The following is a 13,925-nucleotide window of genomic DNA, read 5'->3' on the forward strand; positions in this document are numbered from 1 at the left end:
TGATCAATATCAGAGAAAGTTTTGTAATCTAGGCTTAATTTCGGCAAGAAAAATGTGTAGCCATGAATTGGAAAGCATCATACTCACCCTCTATAACAAACTGGAGGACTGAGCTGTCTAGTTACATCCCTTTAGATGCAGTGCCTTCAGAAAGTATTCATACCCCTTGACTTATTCCACATTTTGTTGTGTTACAGCCTGAATTCAGAAGTTATATTCTTCTCACCCATCTACACACAATACCCATAACAAAGTACAAACATGTTTTTAGAAATGTTTGCAAAGGTATTGAAAAGGAAATACAGAAATATATTGTTGTACGTAAGTATTCACACTCCTGAGTCAATACATGTTAGAATCACCTTTGCCAGCGATTACAGCTGTGAGTCTTTCTGGGTAAGTCTCTAAGAGCTTTGCACACCTGGATTGTACAATATTTGCACATTTATTCTTTTGAAAATTCTTAAAGCTCTGTCAAGTTGGTTGCTGATCGGGCCTCCCGAGTGGTGCAGTGGCCTAAGGCACTGCATCACAATGCTAGAGGTGTCACTACAGATCCGCGTTTGATCCCAGGCTGTGTCGCAGCTGGCCGCGATCGGGAGACCCATGAGGGGGCGCACAATCGGCCCATCGTCGTCTGTAACTAACCCACTCAGGAACATTCAATGTCATCTTGGTAAGCAACTCCAGTGTATATTTGGCCTTGTATTTTAGGTTTTTGTCCTGATAGGTGAATTTGTCTCCAAGTGTCTGTTGGAAAGCAGGTTTTCCTCTGGATTTTGCCTGTGCTTAGCTCTATTCCATTTCTTTTTATCCTAAAAAAAACTCCCTAGTCCTTGCCGATGACAAGCATACCCATAACATGATGCTTGAAAATAAGAAGAGTGGTACTCAGTGATGTGTTGGATTTGCCCCAAACATAGAAGCTTTGTATTCAGGACATAAAGTTAATTTATTTGCCACAATTTTTCAGTTTTACTTTAGTGCCTTATTGCAAACAGGATACATGTTTTGGAATATTTGTATTCTATTCAGGATTCCTTCTTTTCACTCTGTCATTTAGGTTAGTATTGTGGAGTAACTACAATGTTGTGGATCCATCCCCAGTTTTCTCCTATCACCATTGACCTTATGGTGAAATCCCCAAGCGGTTTCCTTCCTCTCCAGCAACTGAGTTAGGACGTCTGTATCTTTTTTTAATTTTTTAACCTTTATTTAACTAGGCAAGTAAGTTAAGAACAAATTCTTATTTTCAATTACGGCCTAGGAACAGTGGGTTAACTGCCTGTTCAGGGGCAGAACGACAGATTTGTACCTTGTCAGCTCAGGGATTTGAAGTTGCAACTTTCCATTTACTAGTCCAACGCTCTAACCACTAGGCTACCCTGCCGCCCCGGGTGTATTGTAGTGAGTGGGTGTATTGATACACCATCCAAAGTGTAATTAATAGCTCCACCTTGGTCAAAGGGATATTCAATGTCTGTTTTTGTTGTTGTTGTTGTTGTTATTTTAATCTATCAGGTGCCTCATCTTTGTGGTTGAATCTGTGTTTGAAATGTACTGCTCGACTGAGGAACCTTAGAGACAATTGTATGTTTGGGGTACAGAGATGAGGTAGTCATTCAAAAACCATGTTAAACACTATTATTGCACACAGTGAGTCCATGCAACTTATTATTTAACTTTTATTTAACTAGGCAAGTCAGTTAAGAACACATTCTAATTTACAATGACGGCCTACCGCGGCCAAACCCTAACCTGGACGACGCTTGGCCAATTGTGAGTCGCCTTATGAGATTCCCAATACAGCCTGGAATCAAACCAGGGTCTGCAGTGATGCCTCTAGTACTGAGATGCAGTGCCTTAGACCGCTGCGCCACTCGGGAGCCCCTAATTATGTGACCTGTTAAGCAAATGTTTCCTTCTGAACTTATTTAGACAGAACGATAGGGGGTGAATACTTATTGACTCAAGACATTTCAGCTTTTCATTTTTTATTAATTTGTAAAAATGTCTAAAAACTTAATTCCACTTTGACATTATGGAGTATTGTGTGTAGGTCAGTGACACAAAATCTCAATTTAATACATGTTCAATTCAGACTGTAACACAACAATGTGGAAAAAGTCAAGGGGTGTGAATCATTTCTGAAGGCACTGTATGTTATTATTATTATAAGTTAAATAAAAATCTGAGACATTTGATAGAATTTTGAAGATAAAGTTTTGTATAGTGGGCATTTTGTTTTGGTGTTTTTGTGTTATGTTGTTTGTGAAGTAGAAAAAGTGAACTCATACAGACTACAAGCTTTGAGTAATTTAAATCATTTTCAGAAACCCTGGCTGCAACACCATTTTAGATGAGTGTTAAATTACTCCATTCTTTAGAGGTGACACACTAAACTGTCTGATAGAAATCAAATGTTTCTCTCTGTTGACATCTGGCTCTCCAGCTGTTGTTACACCCCTGTTTAATAATTACAGCTGCCGTGGATGTGGATGGGCCCACTCCGCGCTGCACGGCGCAGGAGGGTGGCCCAGACACCTTGTCCAACCCTCCTAAACAACTCCCAGCAGACGCCACTAATGTGGAGCGACAGAGCTATTCCACAACGGATCTCATGCTGCTACACAAAATGAACAAAAAGGATCCCGTACGGTTTCATGGGAGGGGAGAGGGGTCTTGGAATCTTAGAATCTGGCTCATTAGAGTAATCACAAAGACAGATAAAATTAAAGGTGGATTTATATGGTGAAATGTTTAAAAGGGATCATGGAAGAATAGTGTTTGGTACGTGTGTGGGGCCTGTGGACCATTAAGCAGAGGTTTGCACTGCAGTTTTGTGTGTGTGTGCGTGTGTAACAGTATACCTTCCGTCCCTCTCTAGCCATTTCACATCGGTTACACATTGGTTGCGTGTGTGTGTGTGTGTGTGTGTGTGTGTGTGTGTGTGGTGTGGCCCTTTATTAGCAGAGTTCCCTCTTGTGGTGAATGGGTGTACATTCACCACTACATGAGGGGCTCTGTGCAAGTTTGTTTTCATACCACAAGATGGCAATGTTAATCCCTCAGTACAGAGCACGCCAGTTTGTAATCCTAAAAACAGGAAATGAGTTACCATTGGTTCGTTCAGCCATTCCTATAGGGAAAATGAATGGACTCCAGACAAGGACCATATTTTTGGTGTTTATCCAAAACCCTACAAAAACTAGATTAATTTGCCAATAGGCTTTGCCCAACAAATCATGGCAGAGTTAGTGCCTAAAAAAAGACACCAATAATATTGCTCTGGGTGTTTACAGGGATCTTGAAGATTGAAATACTAGCAATTGGATGGATTATTGATACATCTGTCACGTCCTGACCATAGAAAGCCTTTATTTTCTATGGTGGAGTAGGTCGGGGCGTGACTGGGGGTGTGTTCTAGTTCATTATTTCTATGTGTAGTCTAGTTTTTGTATTTCTATGTTGGCCTGGTATGGTTCCCAATCAGAGGCAGCTGTCTATCGTTGTCTCTGATTGGGGATCATATTTAGGCAGCCTTTTCCCACCTGTGGTATGTGGGATCTTGTTTTTGTATTGTTGCTTTTGAGCCCTACAAGGCTGTATGTTTGTTTGTTTGTTTCTCTTTATTGTTTTGTTGCTGGTTCACATTTAAATAAAATATGAGGAACCCAAATCACGCCTCGCCTTGGTCTACCCATTTCGACGAACGTTATAACATCATTTGAATAATAATGTTACTTTAGTGTTTGTTTTTTTCAAGTTTAGCCATTCACCTATGACTTTCTCTAACGGTTGTATAGGGGATTCTTCCATTACAAAATAGTTTCGTGCACCACCGCTGAGGTAGCTCAGCGGTGACGCCCTGCCATGATCTCCAACTAACTACTACCTCTCTGAAAACGTCTAACACATCATTGTGATCTCTACAGCGCTGTTGGCTGGTCGTCACTGACCTTGCGTAGGCTTAAACACTGGTATACACTGATTTACAAGGCCATATTGGGTAAAATGCCATTTTATTGCTGTTCTTTTTTAGTCAGGTCGGTAAATAAATATCAATTACGATCCCAACAGGTCATGGTAGAAATAGCTTTAGTTACTTTGCTCCATGGTCCTGGAATTGTCTCCTGAACATTTTAAAATTTGATGATCTAGTTTTGTTGGTGGAGTTTAAACACTTGATCGATGTATATATCATAGAAGAGTGTAATTGTCTTTAGGACAGCTGTTTTTAGTCAATACTTTTGTGTTTTTAACGTAACATGTTTTTGTTGTACTGAACGTGTGTTAATAGTTTTGTTTAATGTTGTGTTAGTGTATGTAAGTTGTTTTGTCTAAAATGTTGCTCCCCCTCTTGCTATTGGACCAGGTCTCTCTTGGAAAATAGATGTTATCTCAATAAGAAAAACCTGTATAAATAAAGGTAAAATCAAATTAAAATAAAAACCAATTTGGGTTCCAGAAATGTGGAGGAATTGTGGTAAATACAATAACATTGTTTGGAAAAGAAAGCATACTTGGCCATGGGATGTACCCTGAATTAGTGATCACTTTGACGTGGATACTTGCTGTTAAATATGTTACATATAAATGTGCCTACTACAAAAAAACAACCTACTACAAACAAACAAAATGACTTTGGTTGCTTGTTACATAATTATTACACATGCCTGTTAGATGCCTGGTATGGACTTCACTTGTCACTTAAACTGCATGCAAATATTTGGATGACTATTATATTTTCCCTCCAAGATCATGACTGGCCAGGTTACAGTTTAGAGCTGTTTAACTATCCAAAACACTACTCTGGGGATCTAGAGGGTTTTTGCATCCCAAATGGCATCATCATGGACAGGTCAAATATTTAGCATAAATGCAGAAGGCTGCTGCTGACGAGAGCTGCTGACGAGAGTTTTTCTTCACTAGTACAGGAGTAATAAAGGCCTAGTTCACTGACTTGGCAAATCATTTGTATTGATTTATTAAAATGATTTGTTTAAATTAATATATATGTTGTTTTTTTACTTATCAGGGGGTGCTGCAGCACCCCTACTATGACCGGTTCTATGACCTGTTCGCACTTAAAAAGTAAATGATGTGTCTTGAAAGCAGTTGATATGATCGTGGCGCTTCTCAGTAGTAGTTGTTGTTATTCTGAACTGAAAAAGAGTTGGGCAGTATCTCTAAACAACCAAAAGGTGGCAGTCTTCCCCACATTCAGCCTCCCCAAATTTTGGAGCTGAACTCAAAGACCGTGGTTAGTTATGGCCTTGATTAGATTTAATCCACAACCTGGACATGTGACAAAGCTATGACCACATCTTTCCTCTTCTGTCAGGACTAGAATTTATCACCATTTCTGGCAAACTGCTGCTACCAATTCTCCTTCCACCCATTAAAGTATATACTGTATATTATATTTGCGACATACAACGTTTGTTTGCTTAAATAGCTGCTGATGTCATACTAGAAACATAGCATCATTGCTCATTGTCTTGGGAGAACAAGACATTGGCTTTATTTGTCACTATTCTGCAGTGCCTCTCTGTCTGTCTGTCTGTCTGTCTGTCTGTCTGTCTGTCTGTCTGTCTGTCTGTCTGTCTGTCTGTCTGTCTGTCTGTCTGTCTGTCTGTCTGTCTGTCTGCCTGCCTGCCTGCCTGCCTCTGTCTGTCTGTCTGTCTGTCTGCCTGCCTGCCTGCCTGTCTGTCTGCCTGTCTGTCTGTCTGTCTGTCTGTCTGTCTGTCTGTCTGTCTGTCTGTCTGTCTGTGTCTGCGTGTCCAGCCATTAATGGGATCATAGGTCAGCGAGGGAGACGCTGCTGACATAAATCAGACACACACACTGACACAGCCTTTAGAGAGGCGTGGCTCAGATATTAGTGTGTAAGAAAATGCTGAACCACTGATGAGTTATGGGATGGTGAGTTTAACTCATTTCTCTGTTGCTTTTATACACAGATAATGCTAGGACTGTGTGTGAAGTCATTTAGAGTTACTATGTGGTTTATTGTTTCTTTGAGACAGGTACTGGCTATTGTACATAGAGTAAAACTGTGGATTGTTAAGTAATTGAGGCCTAGGGAAAGTTGACACAATATCTACCACTGATGTATTGTAGATACTAGCGAGAGATTCCAGTTTCTACCCATATAGTTTACACTGTCTGGAATCTGGATTGAGGATTAAGATTAGTAATTGTTTACTGTCTTGAAGAAGTTAATGGAACTACTGAGCCCCAGAAAGACAGACAAAGCATCAACTCAGCATGGCTTAATTTCTGCTTGACTGCATTCTTCACATGAAATTAAAGTACAGTACAGCACTACCACTGTACGTAGATATGTTTGTTTTCAGGCAGCATGTTTAGGATTGGGATGTTTATTGTCTTCTCTTGAGTCTTGAGAATACCTTAGTTCATATTTGCGTCAAAAGTTCCTCAAATACACATCCATGCTAAATTGCAGACAATGCAAGTGGACAGAGAGCCACAGAGAGAGAGAAGACACAGACTTTCTAGTCAGATAAGCAAGGCATTATTTAGACATGCCTTGTGTAATCACCAATATAAAGTAATAAGTCACACACCGCTAGCATTAATAATCAGGAAGAGTTGGATCATGCCCCTGGACGACTGAGTAGAAAGCCCTTGTTTTGTCCAATATGATTGGCCACCTTATTTATTCTGCAACATGTGATGTCTGGTATTGGCTGGCTGTCCCTGCCTGCATAGGGCAATAGGTCAACAGTGGGAGGCATGCCTCTGATAGACTTTCTGCAATATCAGGAATGTTCCGTTCCTCTGCAACTAGAAGAAAACAAAACATTTTCATAACGGATCACTTTGTCTAGGGAAAACACTTATTGAGTATTCTACCTCTAAATCCATATGTCCCATGCCATGTTAGACTTCATAGTGCCTTTGTGTGGGCATAGGCATGTACTTTTTTTATGCTTACCATTGTCCGAAATATGTTTGTTTAACATTGTTTTAACATTGATATTTTTCTGACACTCAATATATGATGTGCATAATTACAGGTAACTGCCAAAATAATGGAAACACTTGAGTAAATGAGAGATAGGCGTGGTTCCTGAGTTAATTAAGCAACTAACATTCCATCATGCTTAGAGTCATGTATAAACATTTTGGGCAGGCCTTACTTTGGCTACCATGGCTATGCCCCATAGGATGACAATGCTCCCATCCACAGGGCACGAGTGGATACTGAATGGTTTGATGAGCATGAAAATGGTGTAGACCATATTCCATGGCCATCTGTCACCAGATCTCAACCCAATTGAACACTTACAAGAGATTTTGAAGTAGCGGCTGAGACAGCTTTTCCACCACCATCAACAAAACCCCTAATGATTATATTTATTTTTGGAAGAATGGTGTTGCATCCCTCCAATAGAGTTTCAAGCACTTGCCAAGGTGCATTGAAGCTGTTCTGGCTCGTGGTGGTCTAACGCCCTACTATGACACTTCACGTTGGTGTTTCCTTTATTTTGTCAGTATCCTGCATTTCATGTGGTTATGGAGTCGCCCCCATGTGAAGACTTTATTTCCAAAATGCTATATCCAAATGTGTGTTTTTAATCAGAAATGATTGCTTATGGGCACCTTCATGTGTGTGTAAACTATTACTCTTCCATTGCTGATCTTCACTGGCCTACACACAATACCTCTTAATGTCAAAATGGAATTATGTTTTTCGAAATTTGCACAAATTAATAAAAAATGACAAGCTGAAATGCCAATAAGTATTCAACCCCTTTGTTATGGCAAGCCTAGTGTCACGTCCTGACCATAGAAAGCCTTTATTTTTCACGCCCAGAGAATAACATTGACGAAAACACAGATACGATGACTGAACTCATCAGGAAATATATAGGAGAAATTGTACCTGCTCTGACTATTAAAACCTACCCTAACCAGAAACCATGGATAGATAGATGGCAGCATTCGTGCACACCTGAAAGCGCAAACCACTGAATGAATGATGATTCAACACCAAAGTACTCTCCAAGCCCATCATTAAGCTCTGGGCCTTGGGTCTCAACCCGCCCTGTGCAACTGGGTTCTGGACTTCCTGATGGGCCACCCCCAGGTGGTGAAGGTAGGAAACAACATCTCCACTTCGCTGATCCTCAACACTGGGGCCCCACAAGGGGCGTGCTCAGCCCCCTTCCTGTACTCCCTGTTCACGCATGACTGGGTGGCCAAGCACGCCTCCAACTCAATCATCAAGTTTGCAGACGACACAACAGTAGTGGGCTTGATTACCAACAACAACGAGACAGCCAATAGGGAGGTGGTGAGGACACTCAGAATGTGGTGTCAGGAAAACAACCTCTCACTCAACGTCAACAAAACAAAGGAGATGATCGTGAACTTCAGGAAACAGCAGAGGGACCACCCCTCTATTCACATCGACGGGACAGCAGTGGAGAAGGTGGAAAGTTTTAAGTTCCTCAGCGTTCACATCATGGACAAACTGAAATGGACCACCCACACAGACAGTGTGGTGAAAAGGGTGCAACAGCATCTCTTCAACCTCAGGAAGCTGAAGAAACTTTGCATGTCACCTAAAACCCTCACAAACTTCTACAGATGTACAATTGAGAGCATCCTGTCGGGCTGTATCACCGCCTGGTACAGCAACTGCACTGCCCATAACTGCAGGGCTCTCCAGAGGGTGGTGCAGTCTGCACAACGCATCACCGGGGGCAAACTACCTGCCCACCAGGACACCTACAGCACCCAATGTCACAGGAAGGCCAAAAAGATCATCAAGGACAACAACCACCCGAGCCACTGCCTGTTCACCCCGCTACCATCCAGAAGGCGAGGTCAGTACCGGTGCATCAAAGCTGGGACCGAGAGACTGAAAAACAGCTTCTATCTCAAGGCCATCAGACTGTTAAATAGCCATCACTAACACAGCGAGGCTGCCGCCTACAAACAGACCTGAAATCATTGGCCACTTTAATAAATAGTCACTTTAATAATGCCACTTTAATCATGTTTACATATCTTGCATTACACATCTCATATGTATATACTGTATTTTATACCATCTATTGCATTTTGCCTATGCCGTTCGGTCATTGCTCATCCATATACTATTTATATGTATATATTCTTATTCCGATCCTTTACTTAGATGTGTGTTTATTAGGTAATTGTTGTGTAATTCTTAGATTACTTGTTAGATATTGCTGCACTGTCAGAACTAAAAGCACAAGCATTTCGCTACACTCGCAATAACATCTGCTAACCATGTCTATGTGACCAATACAATTTGATTTGATTTGATTTAATGGAATGTTCACATCCTGTATATTTGACTGTGATGCATGGTTGTCTCACCTAGCTATCTTAAGATGAATGCACTTGTTCTGGATAAGAGCATGTTGTAATTGAGAAAAATGTCTAATGTAAAGGTTTTACATACAGATGTCATATTAAATTATTATCTTTAACATTTTGTAAATACTGATTTCACAAATGTATAATTTTTACAGTTCTTTATTACAAATGTAGTTATTTGTTACATTTGACTGTGTAAAACCTAGTAGTACTACTTATTAATCTGAGAGTGAGTCGGATATATTGCATTTTGCAAAAAAACTTCATTATGTGTCTCTCTGAAATGAAACCATCAAGTGATAGATTTTAAGCGAATGTTTGTCATTCGACAACCCCATGCCATCATTAGATGGCGAAGAAATACACCAGTCTTTAATTATTTATTTAAACAATAAAGAGAATTTACCAACATTTCTGAAAATGGATATCTAGCGTTTTGGAAAGAAACTCTTCATACTGTATGCACCTATTGCAAATCCGTCTCAACCAAGTTTTTCAGTCAATGTTATCTTGGTATGCATGTGCAGCAATGTGGTAGATTGCAGATACATCTTTACTATTCCTACCCATGCATAACTGCTTCCTTTCTCCGTTCTCTCTTACAAAAAATAATATCCTAATCGTGGAGGTGAGTCAACATGCTTATTTCCTTCCTCTCCTCTACTGGAGTCTCGGAGTACATCCATCAAATACTCCATAACTTTCTCCAGATGTTTATCAAAGTCATGGGGAGTGGAGGACATTGCCTCATAGCTCTCATTCTCTGTATGTAGGTGTGAGTTCTACCAGACCAGGGTCATATTCATTAGGCACCAAACAGAACAAAACAGACTGAAACAAAGAAGGACTACACAAACTTATCCAATAAGAAATGCTCCTTATCATTTACCAATGCAAAAAAAAATTCTGTGGTGTGTCCTAATGAATTCAATCCTGAATTGGACAGTCACAACTTTTTAATTGATTGTCTGAGTCTGTCCATTAGGGAAGCTTGATTGTCCCTTCTCAGAATTGATTCAGAAACGTTCCTCTTAGCACAGTAATTGTGTGCCTATTATAGGGACCTTTGCATTGGGAAAGATTATCTTTGAAACAAATGAAAACAGTCCGTGCTTACCATAAGCAGACATCCTTAGAACAAGCATATGAATACAGCTGTGTCCATTAGTAGTCTATACAGAAACATTAATAAAATGCCAAAATACTCTTACAAAATGTACAGAATCAAAGCAAATGGCACTTCTAATAGTGGAAGATACTGAAGCAGTTATTGGAAGTTATTATATGAGCCTCTTTAAGTCCTGTGCAGTTCTGTTCTTTGTATCATAGAATAGGTTTCCATATTAAAAGGACATACACTCTCCCATTTCTAGTCTCACCGTCATCTAATAATGCACCTAATGTGTCATGAACTAGTTGGCCTATGTCATCGAATGCCATAAATGACTGTATGACAAGAATGGCTGCCATTGCATTTGTTGCATTGATGGATTACAGGGGAATGTGTTCAATGTCATGCCCCTCACAATCAACCCCCCAACACACATGAACATACACACACACACACACACACACACACACACACACACACACACGTGTTATGAATAGAGGGGCTACACAATAGAGCCACACAATGCAGCTTCCCCTTCATCGCAAGCTGAATGACTTAAACCACCTGGGGTTTGGGGTTTTAGGCTGGGTTTCTGTACAGCACTTTGAGGTATCAGCTGATGTAAGAATAGCTATATACTGTAAATACATTTGATTTGATTTGACCTGTGTCACTAGTGGTGTTCAGGGTCAGATGGGTTTCTGTGTTACCCTGGGTCACACTTTGGTTGTCCCCTTTTTAACTGTGGGTTCAGACTGTTCAGTGCAACTGGGGCTACACACATAGCTACTGTACACACATGCACACACACAAACACACACTCTCTTGTGCGCATGCTCACACACATATTGTTTATTTTTTAGAGCACTCTTATTTGTTTTGTTCGTGTGAGATACCAGTGAGCTCTCAGCTTGGTGTATTTTTGACTTTGAGTGTTGACAGGCCATTGTAGACACAGGCAAGACAATGAAGACTCTCCTTAAACAGGTGGAGGCCTTTAGGCCCAAGAGGATCAAAGCAGCAGGGTGAGTCCTGGCATAGAAACACTAACACCATAACATACCAGGTGACCCACGCCAAGTCACTCAATTTCCTGTTTACAGTCTAGACAGAAAGGAAGGAAGAAAGGGGCTTAGTTTCAGTGTACTACAGGTTGAAATATTGAAGATGTTTCAATAATATGCTTGTGTTGAGTGTGCCTCCTGTTTTTCTTTGTGAGTTTGCTGGTGAAGAGAGTGCCAAACGGTTCAGGTTGTCTCCCAGATTGAATGTAGCAGTTCTATACATTTTTCTTTTATGTTTTCATTATTATATGTTAGCTTCAATAAGCCTTGGCATAGATTCTACAAGTGTCTTGAACTCTATTGGAGGGATGCAATGTCATTCTTCCATGAGAAATTCCATAATTTGGGTTGAGATCTGGTGACTGAGACATGCACACACACCCTTATTCTCCTTTGAGACCCATGTTTCCTTTATTTTGGCAGTTACCTGTAAAGAGGGCTTGCAGTTGCATCACAAATCACCTAGCAACTGCACCAGGCGCCATGTTGGAAGACAAAACTCAGTCTGTTGGGTGCCCTCCAATCGTCCACACAGCTGGTTGCGTTTCGCTGCCACCGGAAACTTTGGGAAGATTGACCATTATTTAGTTGGACCCAGAAAACGGAGGAAGTGGGAGAACCGATTCAAGTAAGTACATTTATTTTGAAAGTGATCAAAAACGATGAAATATAAAAAAATATATATAGAAATGCAACATGTATTGAGCTGAAATAAAAAATCCTAGAAATGTTCCATATGCACAAAAAGCTTATTTCTCTCACATATTTTCGCACAAATGTGTTTATATCCCTGTTAGTGAGCATTTCTCCTTTGCCAAGATAATCCATTCACCTGACAGGTGTGGCATATCAAGAAACTGATTAAACAGCATTACCATTAGACAGGTGCACCTTGTGGTGGGGACAATTTTTAATTTGACCTTTATTTAACCAGGCAAGTTAGTTAAGAACAAATTCTTATTTTCAATGACAGCCTAGTGGGTTTGAACTTGCAACCTTCCAGTTACTAGTCCAACGCTCTAACCACTAGGCTACCCTGCCGCCCCACAATAAAAGACCACTCTAAAATGTGCAGTTTTGTCACACAACACAATGCCACAGATGCCTCAAGTTTTGAGGGAGCGTGCAGTTGGCACGCTGACTGCAGTAATATCCACCAGAGCTGTTGCCAGAGAATGTAATGTTAATTTCTGTACCATAAGCTGCCTCCAACATCGTTTTAGAGAATTTGGCAATATGTCCAAAGCGGCCTCACAATCACAGACCACATGTAACCACCCCAGCCCGAGGAGTATTTCTGTCTGTAATAAAGCCCTTTTGTGGGCCTGGCTCCCCAGTGAATTCATATTTCTATTGCCCATTGAATTTAAACAAATTCTGCTTTTCTAATAAAAGGGAATTGCACTGTTTTGGGAGGAGATGTACTTCACTGCCATTGTTCATCTGATTTTCAGGATTTACTCAAGTTACATTCATCCATGCTATAGAACAGGGTATGAAACATTGCAATTAGATAACCAACTCTGTGATTTACTGTATACAAACACATAAATCTATATGCCATTTAGCAGGCACTTTTATCCCAAACAACTTAATTTTTTAAACATATGGGTGGTCCCGGGAATAGAACCCACTACCCTGCCATTGCAAGCACCATGCCCTACCAACTGAGCTACAGAGAACCATGCATTGCTTTTCCTTCATAGAAAATAAAGTGTCTTTATGTATGCTTTTTGTACTTTACTTTGGTCACTATAGAGCTGCTCACAAGATTGAAAACCCAGTGTTCATCACGTCTCACTTAGGCCTAACCATGTATCAAGCTGTTGATACATTCAAATCCGAAAGTCCTACCTTATTCAACCAAAATAATTGTGTGATGATAGTATACCATAGTATACCATAGATAGTATACCATAGCATATTTCATATACCTGGGCGACTATTACATGACAACACAACTCTAAAATTGTTGTCATCATTTTCTGTCCTTTCCCAGTTTCTTGGTCATAAACACCTGGTCTTCCTGGAAGCTTTATATGGTTCTGGTTGTTTCACCTTGTGGTGGAGAAATGGGTCAAACAGACAACTTTGAACTTGCCTCAGCAGACTTTCCAGATGTATATATTCTTGTTTATGTCATGTTACTTACACCTCTAAAATAGAGCTGGCCCTGCATGCCCATAAAATGTAAGTATCTCCTCTTGCCACCACAGCCCCTTGCAGAACCGTTGGAAGTAGAACTGGCAGCCGTTGGCGGTAGAACTGGACAGGCAGGGCAACATTGTGAAAGTCCCTTGGCCAGGATGACCTCCTTGACAAAAGCCACCAATCCCAGGAACAGGTGGTCCCTTCTGTTGGGAAGGAATGAA

Source organism: Oncorhynchus clarkii, chromosome 20 (genome assembly GCF_045791955.1).
Source record: "Oncorhynchus clarkii lewisi isolate Uvic-CL-2024 chromosome 20, UVic_Ocla_1.0, whole genome shotgun sequence".
In the NCBI taxonomy this organism is placed as follows: domain Eukaryota; kingdom Metazoa; phylum Chordata; class Actinopteri; order Salmoniformes; family Salmonidae; genus Oncorhynchus; species Oncorhynchus clarkii.